Here is a 7,498-nt window from a genome sequence, read left to right as displayed (position 1 = left end):
AATGTTTATAGTGGTGGATGGCTTTATTAAAAAGTGTAAGATGTTCCATAATTTCCGAGCTGTGACAGAAAAGGCCTGGTCTGAGTCTGCAGAAAAGTAAGCTGGTTAGATGAAGCACTTGAAGCTCTTGAGGTATTATGCACACAGAGAAGATCAAAGTTATAACATGTTGCCAAGCCATAAGAGATTTTCAAATGAATAATAAAACCTTAAATAAAACCTTACATTTGTACAGATGTACAGAATCCAGAATATACTTAATATGTATTCTTGTCTATCCTTCTTGTTTGATAAAGCTACAGTGATGATTATACTACGAAACAAACATGTTTTCTTCACTGCACGCAATTGGGGAATTGGGCACCGGGCCTAATTCATATTCTTCACCACACCCATCTGAACCAAAGACCACGTCCTTGAACATTTGCACTCCTTTGCATAAACATGGCCACTATTAGGGAAAAAAATAATAAAATAATAGTCTTTTTTTTTATCAATCATTTTTTAACACCACTGTGATTTGTACATGATATTGGGATGAGACACATCATCACAAGAACTAAGCTACATTACGGGCACTTGATGTTGGGACATCAACAAGTGCTGCTCAGGAAAAATTATCAAAGACCTTATCATTCAAGGACACTTGCTGGCATGGGGAACATTAGACTATCACCTTTTGCAAAGGGCGTTCTGCCACCATGCAGAAAGGTCAATTGGAACGGGTCTGACTGAGGAAATACTGATTATGGTAGACCTGGAACTTTCAAATCCTATAGCAACATTGCTTATTATCAGGTGATTATAATTTCTTTTCATTTTTAATTGTCAAAATCATGTTGTATTATTGTACATTGCAATAAGCTACAATATGGTACCTACTGATCATTTTCTTTATGATGTGTATAGATACATGTTGATATGTTTTTTTTCCTAACATCTCACATGCATTTTGTACTGTTTCCTAGTTTTCAGTGTTTCCAAGCTGCAAATTATCTTTATTCTTCATATCTTTGTCATCTTAGTGTCCTTATTTCCAACAGTTTCATATTCGAACAAGGTGACAGTGGTTATGGTGGAGTTCAAATTCCAGCACCATCAAACTTTAGTCCTTGAGCAAAGCCCTTAACCTTCAACTGCTCGGTTAAGTTGCTAAATGAATAAATATAAATGGTTGAAGCATTTATTTCAGTTTTTCACCCTAGATTGTGTGTTTTAAGTAAGAAATAAAATACAACATGGTTTATACCAAAGGAATTTTTTTTCCAATGCCTATAATTTTTATTTATTAAACAACATTGAACACATTGTATTAGGTATCCATTTGTAATTATATTTAATGTTGTGGAACGTCCTAGAAACAAGTTATCACTTATGTTATAGCAGCTATAAACAGTCATTCCCTCACCAGCCTCTCTTCTCTCTCTCTCTCTCTCTCTCTCTCTCTCTCGCTCTCTCTCGAAGTTAATACACCAAAACAAAATGCAGCTTGTCATGTTAGCGAGCCCTCCATCCACGTGTGGTACAGTATCATCATCCACATAACTAATGCTTTCTGCTACAGTTCTACCATCAAACTTTGGGAAGTGGGGCCTTGGGGGGAAGGCAAATGAAACTACACATGACAGAGAAAAACTTACAGATACAAACAACAAGGGACAAAATGAAGAACCCTTAAAAATCTCTTTTCTAAGAGTGCATGTAGTTTAATATTTATCCCTTGAGTATAAAATATTTCAGCTGAAAGCTGTGAATAGATGGAAAATGAAAGAAAATTTCAAAGATATGACCATTGTATAAGCCAATCTTAGATTTTTCAGTGCTTTACTGTATCTTACAACTTTTTCAAGGAAGACATGAATAATAATGTATATCACTGCAGCATCATTGTCAGAAAAGCTGATATAAGAATATTGTTGAAAGAGAACCAAGGAGAAATTTTGTGTTATGTTTACCTCTTCACCTTTTAAGGATATTTTAACTAGTTCATTTTTCCTGTCACACTGTATTATTATAATGTACCATTTGTATTCATTGGTACATTTTAATAAAGTAGTTTGTAGTGCTCCATATTTTAGATTTTGTCTCTGCAACTCTGAGGAATAAATCATTAACTGCAACAAAATACAAACTTAACTACAATCTCCTATCAGCATTGTTTTAACATGTTCGAGATGATTGCATCAGTGACATTTTGTAGTGTTTCGGAGTACCAGACTGAGTTCCAGTCATAAACGCACATACTAAAGGGGTCTATATCAGTATTTATGAAAGTCTGATTAGAGAAGCTGAAGTATTAGTCAACAGACTAATAGACTGATTAGTTAATGGCTATGTTTAAATAGTCCAAGGATTTGCTTCATTTCATCACCGTTAGGAAAGATTATTAGATAAAGATTGGTCTAATAACTGAAATTCTTTTGGTGAACATTGTGTTCAGAGAAAAGGAATTTGCTAGCGTAGAACCACTATATGACTTTTATGATAAGCAATATCGGCTTAAAAATGAACTACTGGACTTAAAGAGCACCATTGATTGAGCAACATAAGAAAATAATATAATAATATGTTTTCATATGTTTTTTTCTGAACTGCAGGTATTAATCCAGATATTTTTAGATTTGTGCTTATGCTTGTGTGTAGGGTGATGCTTTATACAGCCTGCTCTAATTGATTGAACTCTAATTTGCTCAATGTTCAACTGATTTGAAGTAAAATACTGCTGCAGTGTTAATGCTCTGACTGAGTCTAACTGTTGGGAACAATCAGTAACACAGTGCTGTGCAGGCTGTTCAGGGGTATTCCCTGAAGAAGTTAGTGAAGATGAATGAATAAAAATGAACATACAAACAACCAACCAAACAAATAAACTTTAATAAACAAAATTGAAGTTAAAGAAAGTATACAAAATAAATAAATCTTTGTTTTCTTGTTCTGAGCGTAGTGACATTTTTAGATAAAATCGTAGCTCGCGCGGTTTATTCAATTCAAGTCAATGAGCTCAACTTGGAAAGTTGTCCTATTCAAGATGGCGGCGCTGTTGACCTGTTTAGCTTTTAGTGCAACATTACATTAGAAAGTTGCCCTATCCGACATGGCGGCGCTGTTGACGTGTTTAGCTTTTGGGCCAATGAGAAATCGCGAATAACTTTTCAGAGGATGTTACGCTACAGACAGGACTCGCGCGCATCTCGCGCGCCGTTGCTGTGGTAACGGCGCCCCTTTCTCCCACACGCGCGTTATACTTTTTGGTTCAGTTTAGAGGTAAAGCATATGTAAATAGATATGCATATGTAAATAGAGATTTTCAGACGATTTTCGAGCTTAGGGTGAGTATATTTCAGTTCATTTAAATCTGCATTCAGAATGAATTTATTCAGAATGATGAAAATATTTTTCAGTAAACAACAACAACAAAAATCAGAAAGTAAACAACAACAACAACAAGAACAACAACAACCGTTCAGCTTTCTTTCCCATACAGAAGTAAAGAAACTGTCATAAACTCAATAAAGTCCTAATAATTTTTAAATAATAATAATAATAATAGTAATAATAGTAATAATTTAGGGATTTCACAGCATTTTTGATTTGTAAATCATTTTGTAAACAATATTAATTTACCCCACTTCAATATTACATGCTACTTTGTGTAAATTCATGACATATAATTCCATATACAGTAAGTCCTTTTCAGTTCCAGGTTGTAAAATTACAATAGTGGGAAAAAAAGTTCAAGGGGAGTGAATACTTATATAAGGCACTGTACATGATCATCGCTTTAAAGCTCTGCATTTTATGTTTCCCGTTTCCTCGTTTCACTGCATAATCAGAGACCTGTAAATGATCACCATTTTCTGTCCTTGAGAATCATCTTAATTAGGATCTTCGTTATCAAGATCAATAGCAACAGATGATCTGATTACGGTCGGAGGTCCTGTTTACACCACAGGACGCTGGTGCATGCCATATGTGCAATTTCAGCAGTCTTTTTAGATTATAAATTGCCATGCTGTATGAGACGATAAAATCTTGCCTGAGTTTTGTGCAATAATGTGTTTTACATGTCAGATTATACAAAGAAGATCCTCTACCGATAGACCTGTGATTAAAGAAAATAACCACGTTCTGCTTACGATCCGGGATTGTGCACAAAGATGTCCTCGCATAAACACTAGCATTCGTTTTTCATTCTCAGTTTTATTTATGAATTTTGATGCATAAACAAACAATTTCTCTTTCACAAGGATCAACATCCGGATATATAAATATACGTAGTAACGCAAACAAACAGGGCAGTTATATATACATTCTCACCTGAGATAAATATACAACATAACAATTCCAACACAAACATTCTTCAAAGTGAGCTTGAGATAATAAAGATATTTCCGCCGTTTATTAGCGTGTTTTGTTTACATTTTGCCAGCGCCACTAGCGTGTTCGTAGCTGACATTTGAGTTTTGGTGTAATCGTAAGACGTCCATCTGACACGCTAAATCAGCCACTGGTGAGCACATAACATTACGCTTTCTAAGACCACCGATCTCAACTCACGCCCAAAGAATTCTTTTACGATGTGTGATTTTTGTCTGTGACATTTAAAGTACTCAGCAGACGGAGAGCATTATGTTGAAGCACAATGATTCATGTGTTTCCTTAGCTGGACTGTTCCTGTACCGTTACACACACACACACACACACACACCTTGTACCCAGATTAAACAAACTCCCCTGTCGCTCTACCTCCTGTCCAGAAACTCAAACAAAACATCCCACATAGAAACACTCGCTCTCTCTCTCTCTCCAACGCTACATTTCAAGACTTTCTTAACACTCTGTCTAGTATTGACCCAAAAAAAATAAATAAATAAAGGAAATGACTCTGAACAAATGCTAAATGCTACAACACATAGAATGGTGTAGAACTAGTGGCCCATGGACTTTGTGCATAATCCATCATGCACTCTTACACAGTGTGCAAACGATAAAAGCATAAGGTGAGCTACGTTATCTGCAATGTATAACCTAGAGGTGCACATCTATATCTATGTGTCCCAGTAGCTCATATTTCCTCACATTTCACCTAGATAGAAGACTGTTAGCTAGTTAACAGCTACAATAGTGAAACGTTTTCATAAAAAAAACGTTTGAATAAATTCTAGTAAGAAGCCTTCTATCATTTGCATTACTTTGGTGTGAGTAGTGTGAGCAAGACATAGTGTTCAATTAATTCTTGTGCTAACCCACTCTACGTGTTGGAGCCGCTGTATTTTGCATTTTTCAAAATGGCCGACGCACCAAGTGAGACTTCACAAACTATGCTACTTTCACGACAGGTGGAAACTGAATTTCCTACCGTTCCACCAGGGTGTAGCCAAACGTTTTACAACATGGGATGGCCATGTTAGGTCCAGTGACTTATTGGGGTAGTGATCTAGGGTGGAGCAAAATACTAATCCACATACATAAATATGAAAAATGACATAAAATGGTCGCCTCTGTCTGTGTACTGAGTGAGTAGGATCCCCATCAGACATAAAAGGCACACACGCAACTAACCAACTTTCGTTTGTGATCAAGGAAGTTACAAAGGAACCATAGCTAACATAACATTAGGCTACATCTTATGAAATACACTAGCGTTAAAAAAAATGTAAAATAGTTAAGTAATGGTAGCTAATAACATACTGAAGAAATCTAACGGTATACCTTCAAATAATATATGTTTGTATAATAAGATATTAATAATATCGTTAAAGAAAAAATAAGTAAAAATATTTGTTTGCTTGTGTGTTCATGCTAAGGAGTCAGGAACCACCCCTGCACCCACCCCCTGCTTAGCCCCGCCCACGCTCTTCCCCGCCCCCATACGTTTACACGAACCTCAACTAATTAAAGTGTACACTCACAGTAAGCTAGTGAATATCTGAAATATGATTTAAAAATCACCCAGGTGAGTAGTTATGTTTTAGTGTGTCGTAGTTATTTTAAAAGTTGGATGTACACTGTAGACTGATGGCGTTCTAAGCTTGGGTTACTCCCTGCGTGTCTGCATGGGGTTTTCTCCAAGTTCTCAGTTTTCCTCCCACCTCCAAAAAACATTCAGGTGGTGGATTGGCTATGCAAAATTTCCCCTAGGTGTGAATGAGTGTGTGTATATGGTGCTTTACGACGGCCCGGGATCCCATCCAGGGTGTATTCCTGCCTCATGCCCAGTGTTTCTGGGATAGGCTCCGGATCCACCTCAACGCTAAGCAGGATAAAGCCGTTACGGAAGATGAATCATTTGATAATTGGGATCACACCACCAGACAGTAGACACACTCAGTGACTAAGTGCTCTACACCCAGTCTGGAGCACTACAAATAATCAAGTTTATGGTCTTGCCTTTATGATTTTAGGTGGGGCACGGTTATAAACAGCTCTTGGTGCGATCTGTGTTATATTTGCTTGTTTGTCACATCTCCTTTTAATTAGCCGCTAACCACTTTTACATAATAGTCCAATTCTGAGACTTTCTGTGGTTTTCACAGTAAGGTTTATTCAGATCAGTACAATCTGTTCCCTCAGAGAGCACAGGGTAATATCATTCAGAACCTGAGTTCTTAAATCATGTTAGATGAATGAAGTAAGTAATATGGCCAAAAAAAAAAATCATTATTAATCATGATACTGGTCTGTTGGAGCATACCAGCACCTAAAGTCCCAGCTTCTTTTTGGAGAAATAATATAGAAAACTTATCACTGGATGAATTCAGTTCAGCAGTGAATGCCATTGACACTTAATCTTTGACCACCTTTGACGTGGCTATAGGATTGCACTGCTTAGCCTGCAGAGTTAAGTGCAAGTACAGATTATCAGACCACAATGTGCTGCTCTGCTCCGGACACCACACTTTTAAACCACAAAAATGTTCAAATTAAATCATTGCCTTTTTTAGTTACTGGTGGTTTTGTAATGGTTTGTATTGCTTGTGCTTTCCATAGAGGTTGATATGTAGGCAATACAGCACTTGGGGGTGTGCTGTTATAGGAAAATAAGCAATGACATGATGGTGTGATGTGGTCTGGCACAAAGTTGATTCTTTTCCTATAACAGCACGTCCTGAACTATTTTATTCCTCTTACACCAAAGCAATTTGCCAACAATTCCTTTTTTTATTACAGAAAAACACACTGTAATTTTTATCCATTTATATCCATTTATATTACAAGGAAATATCCATTTATATACATTTATATTACAAGGAAATAGAAAAGCATTGAAAAATAATGCTTTTTTGTTTCCTAAATTTAAACAATTTATGAAATTTATGGTTATCTAGAAAGACTATTCTTTTAAAATGTAGCAGATAAATTACTGACACACCGAATGACTATATTCTTCATCTTTAACTGAATCTTATGTTTTTAGATGCCAGATTCCAATAAATGATATGTATAAAAAAGTAGATGTTGGCTCTGTTTTCAAAACCTAGTTTAAGAAATTGGATGC

Source organism: Pangasianodon hypophthalmus, chromosome 8 (assembly GCF_027358585.1).
Source record: "Pangasianodon hypophthalmus isolate fPanHyp1 chromosome 8, fPanHyp1.pri, whole genome shotgun sequence".
Lineage (NCBI taxonomy): Eukaryota > Metazoa > Chordata > Actinopteri > Siluriformes > Pangasiidae > Pangasianodon > Pangasianodon hypophthalmus.
This window is presented reverse-complemented; position numbering follows the sequence as displayed.